The following is a 20,332-nucleotide window of genomic DNA, read 5'->3' on the forward strand; positions in this document are numbered from 1 at the left end:
ATATACTACTAAGTATATAACTAACAGACTTTTACATTTTAAGAACACTTTTTAACTACTGGATTCTGGGAAACTCTCACGGGAGAGTGCATCAGCAACTTTGTTAGAAGCTCCTGTGATGTGTTGAATTTCAAAATCAAAATCTTGGAGAGCTAAACTCCAACGAAGAAGTTTCTTGTTGTTCCCCTTGGCAGTATGAAGCCACTTTAGTGCAGCATGGTCAGTTTGTAGTTGGAACCGCCGTCCCCAAACATATGGGCGTAGCTTTTCCAGGGCGTACACAATGGCATAGCATTCCTTTTCACTGACTGACCAGTGACTTTCCCTCTCAGACAGTTTCTTGCTGAGAAACACGACAGGATGGAAGTTGTGATCTGTTGCTTCCTGCATGAGCACTGCTCCTATACCACGCTCAGATGCATCCGTGGTTACTAGGAATGGCTTGTCAAAGTCCGGGGCCCTGAGCACAGGGTCCGACATGAGCGTTGCCTTAAGCTGGGTAAAGGCTTTTTGACACTCATCAGTCCACTTAACGGCATTTGGCTGGGTCTTTTGGTTAGGTCGGTCAATGGGGCAGCGATTTGGCTGTAGTGTGGTACAAATCGCCTGTAGTATCCGGCCAAGCCTAAGAAGGATTGGACCTGTTTCTTTGACCTTGGGACAGGCCACTTTTGGATAGCATCCACTTTGGCCTGTAGGGGGTTTATGGTTCCTCGACCCACCTGGTGCCCCAGGTAAGTCACTCTGTTTTGGCCTATTTGACACTTTTTGGCCTTAACAGTTAGTCCTGCCTGCCTGATGCGCTCAAAGACCTTTTCCAGGTGGAGTAGGTGTTCGGGCCAGGAGTCTGAAAAAATGGCCACATCATCGAGGTAGGCAACTGCAAATTCTCCCAGTCCAGCTAGTAGACCGTCTACCAGCCTCTGGAAGGTGGCGGGTGCATTTCGAAGGCCGAAAGGAAGGACATTGAATTCATACACCCCCGTATGGGTGACGAATGCTGACCTCTCCTTGGCAGGTTCATCTAGCGGTACTTGCCAGTACCCCTTGGTTAAGTCTATTGTAGAGATGAACTGGGCACGTCCCAACTTTTCCAATAGCTCATCAGTACGTGGCATCGGATAGTTGTCCGGACGAGTTACAGCATTTAGCTTACGGTAGTCCACGCAAAAGCGTATTTCCCCATCTGGTTTGGGTACCAGAACCACTGGAGATGCCCATGCACTGGTAGATGGGCGGATTATACCCATCTGTAGCATGTTCTGGATCTCCCGTTCTATAGCAGCTTGGGCATGAGGAGACACCCGGTAGGGTGGGGTTCTGATTGGGTGAGCATTACCTGTATCAATGGAGTGGTATGCCCGTTCAGTCCGTCCTGGGGTGGCTGAGAACAATGGGGCGAAGCTAGTGCACAGCTCCTTGACTTGTTGCCGCTGCAGACGTTCCAGGGTGGTTGAGAGGTTCACCTCTTCCACGCCACCGTCTTTTTTCCCGTCGTAGTAGACACCGTCAGGCCACTCAGCATCATCTCCCTGGACTGTAAACTGACAAACCTGTAAGTCTCTGGAATAGAAAGGCTTGAGAGAATTAACATGGTACACTTTAGGCTTTAGTGAGGAATTGGGAAATGCTATGAGGTAGTTTACAGCTCCCAGGCGCTCTTGGACCGTGAATGGCCCTTCCCATGATGCTTCCATCTTATGGGCCTGTTGCGCCTTCAAGACCATAACCTGGTCTCCTACCTTGAAGGAACGTTCTCTGGCATGTCTGTCATACCAGGCCTTTTGCTCTTCTTGAGCATCCTTTAGGTTCTCTCTAGCAAGGGCTAAAGAGTGTCGGAGGGTGCTTTGTAGGTTGCTTACAAAGTCCAGAATGTTAGTTCCTGGAGAAGGCGTAAACCCCTCCCATTGCTGCTTCACCAACTGTAATGGCCCCTTAACCTCGTGACCATACACAAGTTCAAATGGTGAAAACCCTAAACTGGGATGTGGTACAGCCCTGTAGGCAAACAGCAACTGCTGCAACACTAGGTCCCAATTATTGGAGAATTCGTTGATGAATTTTCTTATCATGGCCCCCAAAGTTCCATTGAACCTTTCCACCAGGCCATTGGTTTGATGGTGGTACGGGGTGGCAACCAAGTGATTCACCCCATGAGTTTCCCACAGTTTTTCCATGGTCCCTGCCAGGAAATTAGACCCTGAATCTGTAAGGATGTCAGAGGGCCAACCTACCCTGGCAAAGATGTCTGTTAGGGCCAGGCACACAGTGTTAGCCCTGGTGTTGCCTAGAGCTACTGCTTCTGGCCATCGGGTAGCAAAGTCCACTAAAGTCAGTACATACTGCTTTCCTCTGGGCGTCTTTTTTGGGAAAGGGCCCAGAATATCCACAGCTACTCGCTGAAATGGGACCTCAATTATGGGGAGTGGCTGGAGAGGGGCCTTGACCTGGTCTTGAGGCTTACCTACTCTTTGGCATACCTCACAAGACCGGACATACTTGGCAACATCCTTGCCCATCCCCTCCCAGTGGAAGGACTTCCCCAACCGGTCCTTGGTTCTGTTCACCCCAGCATGGCCACTGGGATGATCATGGGCTAAGCTTAAGAGCTTCTCCCGGTACTTAGTTGGGACCACCAACTGTTTGTGCGGCTGCCATTCTTCCCGGTGTCCACCAGAAAGAATTTCCTTGTATAAAAGTCCTTGGTCTATAACAAACCGGGATCGATTAGAAGAGCTGAGAGGCGGTGGGGTGCTCCGTGCCGCCGCCCACGCTTTCTGAAGGCTGTCATCTGCTTCCTGCTCAGCCTGGAACTGTTCCCTTGAGGCTGGGGTCACCAGTTCTTCCTCAGACTGTGGACTTGGGCTTGGTCCCTCTGGAAGCGATGTAGGTGATGGGGTTGTTTTCGTTGCTGGTGAACCGCTCTCCGCTGGTGCACCTGAGGGTATTTCAGGCTCTGGCTGAGCCTTTTGGGTATGGCTGTCTTTTGCTTCTGCCAGTTCTGGCTTGCTGGCGCCCTCTGGCGTTGAGTTTGAAGATGTGGTTGCACTTGCTGGTGCTGGTTGCTGTTCCAGTTCCGGGCCTGGGACTGGAGATGCTGTGGCTGTTTCAGTGGTAGGCATAGAATCCGGGTCCACTGCCTCTGTCTGGGTCTCTGGTAACACAGACGGGGCTTCTGTGGACGGCTCAGGAACAGGAATGGGTTTGGAAGCTTGCCTGGTTGGGCTACGGGTAACCATTCCCACTCTCTTGGCCCGCCTCACCTGGTTGGCCAAGTCTTCCCCCAGTAGCATGGGGATAGGATAATTGTCATAGACTGCAAAAGTCCACCTTCCTGACCAGCCTTTGTACTGGACAGGCAGTTGAGCTGTAGGCAAGTCTACAGCTTGTGACATGAAGGGGTAAATTGTAACTTTGGCCTTTGGGTTGATGAATTTGGGGTCAACGAAGGATTGGTGGATAGCTGACACTTGTGCCCCCGTGTCTCTCCACGCAGTAACCTTCTTTCCGCCCACTCTCAAATTTTCCCTTCGCTCCAAGGGTATTTGAGAGGCATCTGGGCCTGGGGATCTTTGGGGTGATGGTGGTGTAATGAATTGCACTCGCATGGTGTTCTTGGGACAGTTGGCCTTGATATGTCCCAGTTCATTACACTTAAAGCATCTTCCATCTGATGGGTCACTGGGCCGAGGTGAGTTACTGGAGACTGGTGAGGTTGAAGAGTAGGGTATTTGTGGCTTTACTTGGGTGGTATGTAGGGTCTTTGGCTGTCCTCGGTTGTAGGGTTTATGGTCTGTGTGCCCCCTGGGGTAATCGTTCCCCTTGACAGTAGCTTTTTTGCTTTCTGCCAGTTCCATCCATTTGGCTCCAATTTCCCCCGCCTCAGCGATAGTTTTGGGATTTCTATCTTGTATGTACCGTGTGATGTCTTCAGGAACACCATCCAAGAACTGCTCCATTTGTATGAGGAGGTTCACTTCTTCCAAGGTTTGAATGTTGTTTCCTGTTAACCAGGCCTCATAGTTTTTGCAATGTAGTAGGCGTGTTTGGGAAATGACACCTCTGGTTTCCACTTTTGGGTTCTGAAGCGCCGACGGGCATGATCTGGGGTTATCCCCATCCTGTATCTGGCCTTGGTTTGAAAAAGTTTATAGTCATTCATTTGCTGCTTAGGCATTTCAGCTGCCACCTCTGCTAAAGGTCCACTGAGGTGTGGCCTTAATTCTACCATGTACTGGTCTTCGGGGATGCTGTACCCAAGACAGGCTCTTTCAAAATTTTCCAAGAAGGCCTCGGTGTCATCACCTGCCTTGTAGGTGGGAAATTTCCTGTGCTGTGGAGCAATAATTGGCGCCGGGTTGTTAGGGTTGGCTGGCACATGCAGCCCAGCTTTTGCCATCTCCAGTTCATGTTTTCTCTGTTTTTCCTTCTCTTCATTCTCTTTTTGTTGTTTTTCCATTTCTTTTTGTTGTTTTTCCATTTCTTTTTGGTGCTTTTCCATTTCTTTTTGGTGCTTTTCCATTTCTCGGCGGTGGGCCACCTCTTCTTCTTCTAGTTTTCTTTTGTGTGCTGCCTCTTGGGCTGCCTGTTCTCTTTGGAAGGCTGCCAGTTTGAGGCTTTCTTCCTTTTCTTTTATCTCCATCTCTTTTTGTTTTATTTCTAGTTCCTGTTTGTGTTTTTCCATCTCTCGCCTGTGTTCAGCTTCTTTGAATTGGTCTTCGGCCTCCATTTTTGTCCTGGTAGACATGGTTCCTGTTTTCTTGTGTTGGGGTGCCCTCCGGTGTTTCTCTTTTGAACTGCAGGCTCTGTTGCCTCCTGAAGTCTGCCTAGCAACAGTGCTTTTTTCCTTTTCTCTCTCTAGCTAATGTTCAATTAAGGGAAACCAGAAAAACCACTTTATTTGCATGCATATAAGTGCTGGTACTTTGCCTCCTAATGGGAGGGCTATTGCATGACAAAAGACCCTCAACAGTCTTCTCGCTTAACATGCAAACCACAAACTGCTAGAGAGAGCAGAAAAAAAAATTTCTCTCTGGTTCCCTTTTAAAACCAAACTGTTTCTCTCTGCTAAAAAGCCCCTAGCAGAGAAAAGAAAAATATAATATTCCTACTGGCTTCTGGATTGTATCTTTCCCACAACGCTGCACACCATATCATAACCTTATTCCCAGATTCTGGACCTTAGCGTCCAAAATTTGGGGGTTAGCATGAAAACCTCCAAGCTTAGTTACCAGCTTGGACCTGGTACTGCTGCCACCACCCAAAAAATTAGAGTGTTTTGGGGCACTCTGGTCCCCCTGAAAAACCTTCCCTGGGGACCACAAGACCCAAATCCCTTGAGTCTCACAACAAAGGGAGATAATCCTGATTCCCTTCCCCCCTCCAGGTGCTCCTGGAGAGATACCCAGACACAAGCTCTGTGAAACTACGCAGAGTGATTCCCCCTCTCCGTTCCCAATCCTGGAACAAAAGCACTTTCCTCTTCACCCAGAGGAAATGCCAAATCAGGCTAGCAATCCAACACACAGCTCTCCCCTTGATTTCTTCCTCCCACCAATTCCCTGGTGAGTACAGACTTAATTTCCCTGAAGTAAAGAAAAACTCCAACAGGTCTTAAAAGAAAACTTTATATAAAAAGAAAGAAAAAATACAAATGTTCTCTCTGTATTAAGATGATACAACACAGGGTCAATTGCTTAAAAGAATATTGAATAAACAGCCTTATTCAAAAAGAATACAAATCAAAGCATTCCAGCACTGATATTCATGCAAATACCAAAGAAAAGAAACCATAGAACTTACTATCTGATCTCTTTGTCCTTACACTTAGAAACAGAAGACTAGAAAATAGAACTACTTCTCCAAAGCTCAGAGACAGCAGGCAAGCAGACAAAAGACTCAGAGACACAATTCCCTCCACCCCAAGTTGAAAAAATCCAGTTTCCTGATTGGTTCTCTGGTCAGGTGTTTCAGGTGAAAGAGACATTAACCCTTAGCTATCTGTTTATGACACCACCTTAGCACTCTGATTTCTCTTTGTGGAGCAAACGAGGCTTATAGCGTTCTCATGAACAAGAAGTTACTGGTGGCCACATCAAATCCTTTATACTTTATAGTGTTGTGCTTCTCCACTGTTTTAATATGTAGGTAGCTAAATACTTTAAATCATATCTTAGTTAAGACCAATTTTTTATTCCAATAATGTGTTCAATTTTTTTATGGGTAGTTTCATTTCTCCTTATGGGTAGAGGGAAAAAACACATCCACAGAAAATAGGGCAAAGATCCAGAATCAGAAAAAATGTACGGCTTAGGGATTTATTTAAGATTTACAAAAACTTTGTGTAGAGCACCTAGCTGTTGTTTTGTTGTCTTGGCAGAGAAGCCAGAGTCTTAGAAAATGAACCACCTTTTTGCTGCCCCTGAAGAAATCCCACTAGCTCCAGTTGCACTGGGCCAGACACACAAACAAATTTGTCCTTCCACTGGACATGCAGTACTTGTTCTATGGCTAAATAAAGGACTTGATTTTCCAGGGCTGCCTATCCTAGGCTTTTCGGGATTAAACCTTATACAGTGTTGATCTAGATGTTCATCAAATATTTTTATACATGAAACATTGTCTTTTTTTGTTCTGTTCATTTTACTGTTTGCTTTGAGTCATTTCCTGTGGAAAGTGATATTATAAAATATGGTTCTTATGACAAAAATGTTTTTGATTTAGATGCAGCTTTTATCACACAGTAGCTCTCTCAGACTTTCCCTGGTCACACAGCAATAATGCCCTCAGCAACATATTAAAGTTTTAGAACATTCCAAAACAAATTAAAGTGCTTGTTTGGTTACCTGGTGACAAGAGAAAGGTATGTAAACTATCAAAATAATGATGTTCACTGCCCATCTCTTTACACAGATAATTTAAAGACTAGAATTGATAGACAGCCCACCCTACCTTCCTTCTAAAGGTGGTACTGAAAAGGGGCCAGAAGATCTGGTGGTCTAAATCTTTTTACAGTATGTCTTTTCATACCGAGTGTGCTCTGTAGGATACTCTGCACACACTGATGCACAGTGTAATAGTGTACAAAATGTCACTTCATTTATACATAAAGGACATACGTAAAAATGTATTTTTTAAATGAATAATGACCAGATCAAACACTGAGCTGTGGTATCTTATTAGGCAAAACTCCATTGAAACCAAGATGGGGGTTTTTTTCCTTCTTGTTCTCCAAAGGGTGACCACCCTCTGCAGACTCTTCTTTTACTAAAGACGACAACAAACTTCAGTGCCAGAAAATAAGTTTTTGCAACATAAAAGCTAAGAATTTAAATACACAAATGCTAGAAAATGCAAAGTTATTGCCCCATAGCAACCACAATTCAACCACACTGCATATACCTATTTGGCCATAAGTATGACAACGTACACAGAAATACAAGACTGCATACAGTAACTCCTCATTTACTGTCCTCCTGCTTAATGTTGTTTCAAAGTTACGTCGCTGCTCCATTAGGGAACATACTCATTTAAAGTTGTGCAATGCTCCCTTGTAAAGACGTTATAAGGGAGCATTGCACAAGTTCCTTTTCTCCGCCTCCTTTCCTCCCTCCTTCCCTCCCTCCCTGCGCTTAGGACTTTCTGGGAGGGAGCGAGCGAGCAGGGAAGCTCCCTCCCACGCCCCGGCAGGCAGGGCCACCCGGAACGCAGGGGCTTTAGGGTCTGTAGGGCTCTGAGCTAAGGGGGCCCTGGCCTGCAGCTCTAAAGCCCGTTTCGGAATGCGGCCCTGTGAGCAGGGGCCAGAGGACTCAGGAGGAGCAGGGGCAGCCGCGCAGCCGGAGAGAAGCAGTGCTTTCCCCTTCAAAGCCGGCTGGAGAGAAGCGCGCTTTGAAGGGGAAAGCGCCACTTCTCTCCAGATGCTGGCTGCATGGCTGCCCCTGCTCCTCCTGAGTCCTCCGGCCCGTGCTCGCAGGGCCACTTTCTGAAAGGGGCTTTAGAACTGCAGGCCAGAGCCCCAGGCCCTCTAACCCAGGGCCCTGCAGCCCCTGCAACCCCTGCATTCCAGGTGGCCCTGCCTGCAGGGAGTGAGGGGGCAGCTCCCAGAATCATGGCCATGGGGTGGTGCCGTGCTGCGCAGAGCCACCTGCACACCCCCTGCACCAAACAGGAGCTGCCCCAGGTAAGTGCGCTGCACCTCCTGCCTGCCCCAGCCCTGAGCCTCCTCCCGCACCCCCACCCTCAGCATCTTTCCACACCCTAACTCCCTCCCAGACCCCGCACCCGCAGCTCTGAGCCGCAGGGGTAAGCCAGGGCACCTCCCCACCAAAGTACAGTACTATACAGTATATGCCTTTTGTCTGCCCCAAAAAATTTCCTTGGAACCTAACCCCACCACATTTACATTAAATCTTATGGAAAAATTGGATTTGTTTAACATCGTTTCACTTAAACTTGCATTTTTTAGGCACATAACTACAACGTTAAGTGAGGAGTTACATGAAAAGGTTCAAGTTATAATTATTAAGGAAAACGTAATTTTGTATTTATGAATTTCTTGTGTTTATACTCTCAACCATAATAATTCATTAATGCCTTTTTATTTTTCAGTGAAGAGCTGCATTGACTATAAGGAAATAAGGAAAGAGTCTAACTCATTCATTGCAGTCCATGTTGTATGTTGTTATAAAAATATGCAACTAAGTTTACATTTTAAAAAGTTTTAAACTAAGAAAACTTTAAGTAACTTAGAAGTGATTGAAGTTATTAATATACAGAAAAGTTTCTGCAGGAGTGATAGTAAAGGTTTGGCTCAGTGTTTTAACTTAGGATTTCCTAAACTGCTAATAAAACTGACATGTTTGAACATACTGAAAGTCACAGTCCATCATTCTCATGTCACATCTGTGCATTTGACTTTTTTTTTTTTTATGTACGGATTACACAATTACTGCCTGCCTTCATATATTATATATAAGAGCTACAATCTGATTACGTGTCCATGTTGTATTAATTTATGAAATAAAGCTGGCATGACTATAATGTTACCTCTACAATTAATGTAATTTGCTGTGAATAGTCTAGAGCAGTAGTTCTCAACTTTTTGGGGCTCAGGACTCATTTGTAAATCTTGATGGCCTTTCCGACCCAGTAAATAGCTTTAGTGCAAAAAACATCTGGTTTAGTAAATATTTGTTACCCATAAGTAAGTACTAAATAAGTCCTAAATAACCACACTCTGGAACAGGGGTCTCAAACAAGCGGCCCATGCCCGCCCCCCTCCCCCCCCGGCCTACCTCCAGGCCAGGGATGGGCAAACTACACCCACAGGGTTGCCCCCTAAAGCCCCGCACCACTCCATGAAGCAGGTGGCATCACATCCCTGCGGCCAACGGGGAGGGAGAAGCAGAGGACTCTGTGTGTTGCCCTGGCTTCTAGGCACCAACCCTGTGCCCTGAGCTCCCTGCTGCATCCCACACCCCTTCTGCACCCCAGTCTCCTGCCCTGAGCCCCCTGTCTGCACCCCAACCCCCTGCCCTGAGCCCCCTGCTGCCCCCACACCCAACCCCATGCCCTGAGTCCCCTGCTGCATCCCACACCCCTTCTGCACTCCAATCCCCTGCCCTGTGCCCCCTGCCTGCACCCCAACTCCCTGCCCCATCCCACACTCCTCCTGCACTGATTCCCCTGCCTGCACCCCAACTCCCTGCCCTGAGCCCCCGCCACACCCCTCATTCACCCTCTGGTGGTAGGGAGGGGGGCAGAGTTGGGTAGAAACTTCAGGAAAGGGGTTGGAATGGGGGCAGGGAAGAAGTGGGAAGAGGCAGGGCCTCATGGAAAGGGGGGAGTGGAGGCAGGGCCAGGGGCAGTGAGAGGGGCATGTATCAGTGATGCGGCCCTTGGACCAATGAACTAGCCCTCATGTGGCCCTCATGGTCATTTGAGTTTGAGACCCCTGCTCTGGACCATAACAGTGGCTACTGCCTGGGATGATCAGATAGTAAGTGTGAAAAATTAGGATGGGGGTAGGGAGTAATAGACCACTAAGACAAAGCTCTGAATATCGGGACTCTTCCTATAAAATTGGGACATCTGGTCACCCTACTCCTGCCTCACAGGATGGACTGGGCTGGTCAAAGGGGACCAGCCAGGCCAAGTTTGTGTAAGTACCATCATGACCCAATACATAGAGTTGCAATGCCACTCATTTAAATCTAGTCCAGCAAGCCCCATCATCATTAGAGAGAGGCAGGTAGATCAAACCCGAATAGTGCTGCGACCCCATGCACCAAGCAACACCACCCAGAGCAGGAAGCCAAGTCTAGCCAGTCCCTTCCTTGGTACTAGAGCTGCAGGAGCTGCCGCTGTGAGGTGACTGCAACCACCTTCCTCAGGGCCTCCTACATAAACTCAGAGCCAGGACCTAAACCCCCCACTTAGGCCTCCCACGCAACCCTTTGACACATTCTGGGATCCTCCTTTTGGGTTATGACCCATATTAGGCTGAGAAACTCTGGCTTAGGGGACTGCAAAACAGACCAAAAACGGTAATTGTCTTCATCTTTCATACATCCAATGTTTTATCTTGATCTTAGTAGACTTACCCCTTACATCATAATGGAGGATTGGATGTTGGGATTCATAGTGTCTTCAAGCCAAACCTCTATATTATTAAAATAAGAATAGCTGTAATTTGCTCTAATTATATACATTAGCTGAGCTGCTGGAGAGCTGCTAATGCAACCTTCAATGGGACAAAGTCCAGACAGCCCATGTCTAATGCTTTGCACCATCAGCAAATCATTCCTTCTAAAAAAACTCCCACACATTTGCTTCATCTATTACAGATAATAAAATATGCTGTTCCTAAGCTCTTACAAACTTAAATTAAGAAAAAACACTAAGGTGGCCTAAGGGAACAGGGGAACAAGGGTTAAAGCAACCCTGTTTTAATGGGGATCACCAGGGCTGGTGTTAGACTTGCTGTGGCCCAGGGCCCCCACCATCCAGGGCCAAAGCCCAAGGGCTTTAGCTGGGGCAATGGGTCTCAACCTTCGGCTCTCCACCCACCCAGGGGGATGGGGCTTTGGCTTTGCCTCCTCCTCAGGGCAGCAGAGCTTGGGTAGGCTCGGGCTTCAGTCCCCATCCTGGGATTGTGTAGTAATTTTTGTTGTCAGAAGGGGGTTGCAGTGCAATGAGGTTTGAGAACCTGTGGGTTAAAGCAATAAAATTATGTGGATACTAAGACACAGCATGAAAGTTCCACTGTGGGACTTTTCCCCCGTGTTTTCTCCCCAACCAACCCACCTGCCCCCACTTTGAACTAAAGATCAGGGTTTATACACCTCATGAAAAGTGTTTTAAGAGACTGAAGGAGTAAAGAGTGAAAGTATGTGAAGCTGGATCAGGAGAGGGTCTCCAGCCTTACCAGGCTGCTTAGATGAAATTAGAGGTGAAGAGTGTTGCTAACTTGGGTTTTCAGGCAGACTGTATATTTTTTCAGTGTAATTTTATTTCTTGACAACACATTTTCAAATCTCCAAGTTCTTCTAAAAATGAATTTCTTTACGCCCACTCCCTCTCCCTCCTCCTCAAGTGAGGGATAAGTGACGCTTTGCACAACTAAAAACGTCCCCTCACAAAGTGATGTTGTTTGCATGATAGATCACAACGATCAGGCACAGGGCAGCAGGCAGCTTTTATTCACGGCACTGCGGTAACTAAACTTGGGGTTTGATTGAAACGAACTAAAAATGGAGCAATTCTGAGGGACGATCCAGACGTGGACAGGTCACAGGTCACTAAGGGGCCAGGCTGCAACCACACAGCAGCCACCTTAACGCGCCCAGGCCTCAAGCTCCCTCACACACACGCCCCCGTGTCGCCTCGTGCCCCTCGAGCACTGGGGCGCAGCAGGGCCCTGCCGACCGGGCGCCTGTTAGAGGTCGCGCGCCGGCGCGGCCCTCTCGGGACACGCACTACGGTCGGGCCCCCTGGAAGGCCGGCTAGGCCCGCAAGCCGCAGTGCATGCTGGGAAACAACGCCGCCGCAGTCCGGCTACAGACGAGCGCCTGCGCATACATCGTTGTCTCCGAAGCCAACATGGCGGCAGGGCGCACTGAGAGCAGGCGCGCTTCTCCCGCGTGCGTACTCCGCCGCCTTCAAAGCTGAGGGCAGGGGCGCTTCCGTGCGCCACCTTTCTACACGCTCCACGCATGTGCGCCCCCTTGTCGCTACAACTCAAATCGCACGCGCAGCCCTAACGCGTAGAGACAGGGAGCCATCCCGCATGCGCACTCCCTCGCTTCCTTCTAAAGTTGTTTTTTCCCCCCATTTGGCGGGGAAGGGAGAACCATTTCAGCGGCCACGCCCCAGCCAATCACAGCTAGCCACGTTTTTCCCATCCTCAGGGGTCCCGCCATTCGCACGCCGCTTCATGGCTTTAGAGGCGGGCCATGCAAATAGATTGGCTGGTAAAGGGTACCTGGCCGCCCGCCCACAAAAGCAAAGAAAACGACGGCAACGCAGAGGCCCAAAAAGCCTGGGGGGAAGCAAAAGGCCGATTTCGGCCCAGCAGGCGTCCCATACGCCGACAGGAGGCGCCTATAACGGTTGCAAATGGCAACCCGAGGGACGGAGCCTCCCAAGCAGGCCAAACGGCCGCAGCCCATTAGGTTTCACTTACCGCTCGGGGGAGCCGTCCGCCTCCGCTAGTGATGATCTTGGTCACAAGTGGCGCGCCGTAGATTTGCCGTTCTGCGTCACTCTCAGAACGAGGCCGCGTAGCGCTGGGGGGAGGGGAGAAGGAGAGAGGCGACGTGGGGTCACGTGACACGTGGCCGGAACAGAAGCGTGAGGAGCCGGTGCGTGCCGGAGGCCTCGCTCGCCTCCCTCAGCGCCCCAAGCTCCGCGCGGCCGGAGCTGCCCCGAAGGGGGCCTCGCGCATCCCCCGTGCGGGGCCTGTGGTGGAACCTGCTGGCCGCGCTTCCTGGGCCTGGTGGCAGCGCCGCCCGCGGGGTGGGGGTGTTGTAAGCGGGGCGCTGGGGTCTAGGGCCACCAGGCAGCAAATGTGAAAAATTGGGACAGAGGGTGGGAGGTAATTGGAGGGTGTATGAGAGAAAGACCCAAAAATTGGGACTGTCCCTGTAAAATTGGGACATCTGGTCACCCTAGTGGGGCTGCCATTGCCCTGCCTAGGCAGCCACGTGGAAGGGCAAGATGGGGGCGTGCTGGATGTCCCCAGTCCAGCGGCTATCCCAGTTCCCTGGGCGGGGGTTGCCCTTGGAGGAGGCAAGGACAGAGCATGGGAGCAACTGGGGTGCTGCAGGCTGGACAGGGTGTGCAGCCTTGGCACCTGAGGCCCACCAGAGCCCCCTGCAAGTGTTCACTCACCACTGCTTGGTTGTTTCTGGGGCAGGTAGTTAGGGGGAAATAGCAAACAGGTAAAAAAATCAGACTCTGAAGTTCCAGTAAGAAGCGGCTGGATGGTGGAGATGCTCCAACGTTAACATGTGCTGCCTGCCTGGCCTTCAGCTGAGTTGTTTTAAATCGGGGTTCCCAGCTGACTCACCACACAGCTGTGGTGCTCATGACCATACAGGCTGTATTTATATTGTGTGGCTGTGGCCCACATAACAGAAAGCTGCATATGCAGCCCACAATGGTAAATAGGTTGAGAACCAGTGGTCTAAAATACAAACTTGAAACCCTATCTGGTAATCTTCAAATTGAAGGATAGCTAGTGGTTGATCTCTTAATTTGCACAAATGTCTCTGTACTAAAATGCAGTTGCTTTTGATTTCAAGTTGAGTATCTCAGTTGCTAGGAAAACCATGTTAGGGCCTTGCAATCTGACCACACTAGTTTTTGAGGTAGTAATATTTAATTGTACAGCACTTCCCCTCCCTAAGGCCCTTTGGAAAGGTAGGCTAGCATTATCATCCTTGTCCAGACTGCAAAATTGAGGTGTATGGCAATTAAGTGACTTGCTATAGTTGTGGCGCTCGGGAGCAGTACTTAGGCCTATTCACCCCCATTTCTACACTCTGTCCATCGGAGGATGCCACAAGCCTCACAAAAGAGTAGTACTGGAAGGAACATTGAGAGGTCCTCTAGTCCAGTACCCTGCACTCAAGGCAAGAGTATGTAATAACTAGACCATTCCTAAAAGATAATTGTTTAACCTATTAAAAATTCCAGTGGAGAGTCCGCAGTGTCCCTAGGCAATTTATTCCAGTGATTAACCATCCTGACAAGAAGTTTTTCCTAATATCCAACCTAAACTGCCCTTGCTGTTCTGTAAACTCTTAGCTTCTTGTCCTGTTTTCATTATATCCTATTTTAAAACGTATCCTAATTATTTTCCATTCTTTTCAATTTCATCACATAGGTGAAGAGCCTGCAAACTCTTTTTAAAAACATACTTAGCTTAACTCACTATTTTAGTAAATAAAGTTGGGTATGTAGTTAGGGGTTTGCAGAAGCAAGGCCTAATCCAGACGTTCTCAAGCAAAACATCAACTGAATTTTTTGGAGTTTGATATGCTTTAAGGACTTCAGGGTTGGGCCCTAATTTTTCTTTACTGCTCTGCAATTTGAAGAGGGAGACATTGCTATTGTAGAAGCAGCAATATTAACAAAAACAATATTTGCAAAGGAAGCATGGTATGTAGCAAAAATCAGTTATTTCTTTTTTATAAGCACATATAAAAACTCATTTTAAACTAACTGAACGGTACTACACACAATGACTATTGAATTAGGGGGAAGGGAAAACTCAGTGGTTTGATCATTGGCTTGCTAAACCCAGGGTTGTGACCCTTAATCCTTGAAGGGGCTACTTAGGAATCTGGGGCAAAATCAGTACTTAGTCCTGCTAGTGAAGGCTGGGGGCTGGGCTTGATGACCTTTCAGGGTCCCTTCCAGTTCTATGAGATGGGTATATCTCCATATACACCTCTACCTCAATATAACACTGTCCTCAGGAGCCAAAAAAATCTTACTGCATTATATCAAACTTGCTTTGATCCACCAGAGTGCGCGCACCCCCCCCCCAGAACTGCTTTACTATGTTGTATCCAAATTCACGTTATATCGGGGCAGAGGTGTATTATATTATTAAATTCTAACTTTATGTAAAGAATTTTAAAACTTCTGAAAAGTAAAATGTTCAATCAGTTTTAAAACCATCAGGATGTATTTGTTAAAATGTATCAAAATGAGACATGCATGAACTTTTAATAGTATAAACAAAAGATTATAAAAATATATTTGCTTTTATTTTTGTAAAAAAGCTATTTAGAAAATACTATTATGAATTATTCTGCAATGCATATGCTTTCAAAACTATCATTGATTTTACTGCAAATTTTGCTTGCCTAAAGAATGTAAGATTACTTCTTTAAAGTCCAGAGGAAGTGCTGTATTAATAATACTGTGCAGTTTAGCCAGCAGAGGGTATACTGTGCATAGAGAGAGTTTTAATATTCCCAATCCCATTTCCATAAACCAGATGCCTGTAGCCAGAAGTTTCAAGTACACTGCTCTCAGTACACCAATGCAGTGACTCTGTTAATGTCAGTCTATTTATTTTGAAATTATACCAATGTAACAAAGCAGAATTTGTCCCCATATCTGTATCGACATCTCAGTTTCATTTACGGATGGCCAAAGCTTTCCTGCTCAAACACACACAAAAAAACCCCCAAACTTGTTAAATATTAGAATATATAAAATTTTAAATACACAAATAAATTACATCAGAAGTTACTGTTAGGCAGAAAGTGGAAAGATAATTTATTGGCTAGTAAAGAAGGATATTAGCAAACTTTTAAAATGCTAAAGGTAATTATTAAAAGACATTTAGAGAAAATAAAATGTGAAGTTACAATGATTCTCTCTGATGGCTGGTTCAGCTCTGCTATAGCTGAATTTGGAGAATAGAATGGAGTGGCATAGGGTCCATTGCCCTAAAGATTTATTCTCCACTCCTACATAACGGACAAGAGCTTTGCTATGCAGTTAAATTTGCTACTCTGATGTCTGCCAACACAAATGAAAGAAAAGGAAACCAAGCACCTTTAATGTACAAAATTCACATTAATTTGTGCAATTTTGCTCATATGACGTTTCTGAAACAAATTCTATAAATGTAATTTCTCCAGATGCCTACATCAGTTATCATCATAAAAGTAACAGTCTGAGCCTGAACAACAGCAAACAATCCAAAATATTCCCAGAATACCTGAACTAGAAAGTGTGAACTGGTTTGTGTGAACTTGGAAGCTCAGTTACAGTGTCCTGCACTGCCATGCAAGAAAAGGAGGTTTGACTCAAATCCTAGTCTCTTGCTTCTCCTTTCAAAGATGTAGTGTATTTTAACTCCTGGAATAGGAAGACTCATGCAGGATACTGATATAAAGAATTCCCTAGAAATAGGCTCAGTTGCCTATATTTATATATCAGTTTGTAGTGAGACCTACCATCTCCCCAATAGAAAATTCAGAGGACTAGTTCATAGGCTTGCTAATGGTCTAAGCAACTAGTGAGAAACTATGTCCCATGTAGCTCTAACTCAAATGGGTAAAGCTGCATAAAGGAAAATTTGGTCCCATACCAGCCAAGTCTCTCAAAACTGGGTGACTGGGGAACATAATCCCAACTATACATATAAAATGATGGGGTTGAAATTAGCTGTTACCACTCAAGAAAGAGATCATGGAGTCATACTGGATAGTTCTCTGAAAACTCAGTGTGCAGCGGCAGTCAAAAAAGCAAACAATATTGGGAATCATTAAGAAAGGGATAGATAATAAAACAAAAGATCATGTTGCCTCTGTATAAATCCATCGTACGCCCACATCTTGAATATTGCATGCAAAAGTGATCGCCCCATCTCGAAAAAGATATTGGAATTGGGAAAGGTTCAGAAAAGGGCAACAAAAATGGTTATGGATATGGAACGGCTTCCATATGAGGAGAGATTAATAAAACTGGGACTTTTCAGCTTGAAAAAGAGACAACTAAGGGGATAGAATAGAGGTCTATATAATCGTGATTGGTTTGGAGAAATTAAATAAGGAAGTGTTATTTACTCATAACAAGAATTAGGGATCACCAAATGAAATTAATAGGCAGCAGGTTTAAAATAAAATAAAAGAAGTGTTTTTTCTCACAACGCAAAGTCAATTTGGGGGACTTTTTACCAGAGGATGTTGTGGTTGTGAAGGCCAAGACTATAACAGGATTCTAAAAAGAACCAGATAAGTTCATGGAGGATAGGTCCATCAATAGCTATTAGAAAGGGTAGGGATGATGTCCCTAGCTTCTGTTTGCCAAAAGCTGGGAATGGGTGATGGAGGGACTCTCTTGATAAATAGAACAGGTAACCATTCCCTCAGGGGCACTTAGCATTGGCCAGAAGACACAATACTTTGATGGACCTTTGATCTGACCTGGTATGGCCATTCTTCTGTCATTCCTGTCCAAATTGTCTCACAGGCAAGTGGTTTACAAAAAAAAACTTCATGTCTGCTCAAAATTTTGGCAAATACTAGTATCAGAAATCCAGTCACTTGTCCACTTAGTAACTCACTGCTTAACTGTCCCCAATTATACCCAGCATAGGATGGAAAACTGTGCAGGAGTTCTCAAACTTCATTGCACTGTGACTCCCTTCTGACAACAAAAATTACTACACAACCCCAGGAGGGGGGACCAAAGCCTGAGCCCCACCACCCCCAGCTAAAGCCCTTGGGCGGCAGGGCTCAGGCTCCAGACCTGGGCGGGAGGGCTTGACCTTAAGCTTCAGCCCCAGGCCCCAGCAAGTCTAACGCTAGCCCTGGTGACCCCATTAAAACAATCTCAAATGAAGATCTGTTGACACAGTGCAGCCAAGAAGATATGAGAACCATCATTGCCAGGAATCGTTGGCGATGGATTGGTCATGTGCTTTAGATGAAAACAGATTCCATCACCAGAGTGGCAATAAGATGGATACCTGAAGGCAAGCAAAAACAACATGGCGAAGAGCTGTGGAAGCCGAGCTGAACAACCTGGGTCAGAGCTGGGGAACTTGAAAGACTTGCCAGAAACAGGAGTGGAGGAGCTTCGTTACTGCCCTAAAGACCAGAGGCGTAATAGGAACATGATGATGATGACAATGCTTAGGTGTTTTGGTGATAGGCACTTAATAAACACAGATACATGTGGGCCTGTTGAAGAAAGAGAAATGATATGGCAATTTAGCAGAGCCATTGTCGTACCAAGAGAATGGGAGCCAAAGAAAAGAAAAACATGGTTTGTGCAATTTATGTTCTGAAGAATATAATTAAAAAAGGAGTCTGGAACTAGCTCAAGTAGTGGTTGCATGAGGTTCCTTTCAACGTGAAGTGTTCCTTCAATAAAAGTATTTCTGAAGTTTTTCTTTAATGAAGTAAACTGCAACTCAAAATGCTACAGCAAGGAGAATTGATTGTTGAAAGTTCTATAGGAATTCATAGTACTTCTCCCACCAGCAACAAATATGGAAAATAAGCTTACTCATATTTATTTATATTATTATTTTAGGTAGGCAGATGGCATAATAAAGTCTGGCACAAGGACAAACCCATGTGTTGCCATCCAAAAAGGGAGCTTTTCCACACTAAGAAGAAGAATGAGGAAAATAATACAAAAACAAGGATGGTAGGCCTAAAAACAGTCAAAATAGTCTAAATGAAAAAAAATGTCCTTTAGTATGCTCTGATGGGGTATATAAAACCCACACTAAGAAAGAACTAAGGAGCAGTTCTGGGCCAAAGTGGCACCAGTTCATTGCATATGCATAGACTGCTCCAACTGGAGGAGGAGTTTGAAAGAAAGCCAGTCAACTCAGAAGGGTGGGGGAGTAGAGGCAGGCAAGGGGGATGGATCTGTCTGAGAGCCTGAGTAAGTGTACAGTGGGAGTCCTTACTGCAGGGAAGTGGGTGACCTGCAAGCTGCAGCTGCTCCAGGCCACCAGAGAAGGGACTAGCTTGTCCCTAAGGATTAAGGAATCCTTCACTCTATCTTTGCTTGGATCAGAACATAAAAATAATCATACCATGTGATACCAGTGGTCCATCTAGCCTTGTATCCTGTCTTCCAACAGTAGCCAATGCCAGGTACCCCAGAGGGAACAAGCAGATCAGGTAATCATCAAATGATCCGTCCTGTCATCCAGACCCAGTGTCGCATTCAAAGGCTTAGGGACACCCAGAGCATGCAGGGTTGCATCCTTGACCATTTGTGCTAATAGCCATTGATGGTCCTATCCTCCATGAACTTATCAAAGTCTTTTTTGATCCCAGGTACAGTTTTGGTCTTCACAACATCCCCTAGCAATGAGTTCCACAGGTAGACTGTGCATTGCGTGAAGACGTACATCCTTTTGTTTGTTTTAAACCTGCTGCCTATTAATTTCATTGAATGAACCATGGTTCTTGTGTTATGTGAAGGGGTAAATAACACTTCCTTGATAACTTTCTCCACACCATTTATGATTTTATAGACCTTTATCATGTTCCCCCCCTTAATCATCTTCTTTCCAAGCTGAACAGTCAGTCTTTTTAATCTTTCCTCATATGGAAGCTGTTCTATACCTTTAATTATTGTTCTTGCCCTTCTCTTGCCCTTTGTCATTTCTCTCTCTCTTTTTTTTTTTTTTTTTTTTTTAAATATGAGACCATGCCCTGGACTGGGAAAGTAGGTGGTAGGGAGTGGCCAGGGAGACACCCTGGAGCATTCCTAGATACTTGATGCCACTTGGACATCTGGTTTGTAGTCCCACAGAGAGGGTGGGCCCAGGCTCCCATCATCAGCCAGTTGTGAGATCTGCCTCTTCCCTTGAGATAAGACAGATGAAGATATTGTAAGCCCTGAAGTAAGAGTGTGGGACCTCTGAGTCAAACCCACCCCACCAGGGGGAGCGATTGAACTTCCATTCTTGGTTGGACTCTTATTCTGGAAAAGAGTGGACTTCGGTGGTGACTTAGTGGAAGGCCAAGTTACTGTGTACTGGAAGAGAGTCTGCCTCCACACTGGAGCAATCACTGGCAGCAGATGCTAGAGATGGGAGGAGAGTTGTGACCAAGAGACCTAAACTACTAGGCAGTCCGTCCAATTAGTCCAGCCCTGTCACAGTGCCCTTAAGGCAAGATCCATCTTCACCGAAGTCAGTACTAGTCTTTTCATTGACTTAAATGGGAAATGGAGTGGGCCCCCACAGCAATTGAGGAAGTGACACCAGTGAACATCAGATGGGAGGACATTTCACAGCTGAGGAATCAACCAAAAAATTTGCTCCTTTGGTCTTTAT

General features: G+C 46.3%; 1 protein-coding gene across 4 annotated transcripts in view; it reads right to left on the minus strand.

Annotated features, from left to right (window-relative positions):
* The window catches only part of ZNF407 (zinc finger protein 407), a 476,529-nt gene extending 463,726 nt beyond the window's left edge, over positions 1-12,803 (minus strand). For all 4 annotated transcript variants that reach the window (XM_030552629.1, XM_030552631.1, XM_030552630.1 and 1 more), the window contains exon 1: positions 12,683-12,803. The gene's annotated coding sequence lies outside the window, so the exon portion shown is untranslated. The remainder of the gene's footprint in view (positions 1-12,682) is intronic.
* Positions 12,804-20,332: the final 7,529 nt, after the last annotated feature.

The sequence above is a fragment of the Gopherus evgoodei genome, chromosome 2 (assembly GCF_007399415.2).
Source record: "Gopherus evgoodei ecotype Sinaloan lineage chromosome 2, rGopEvg1_v1.p, whole genome shotgun sequence".
In the NCBI taxonomy this organism is placed as follows: Eukaryota; Metazoa; Chordata; order Testudines; family Testudinidae; genus Gopherus; species Gopherus evgoodei.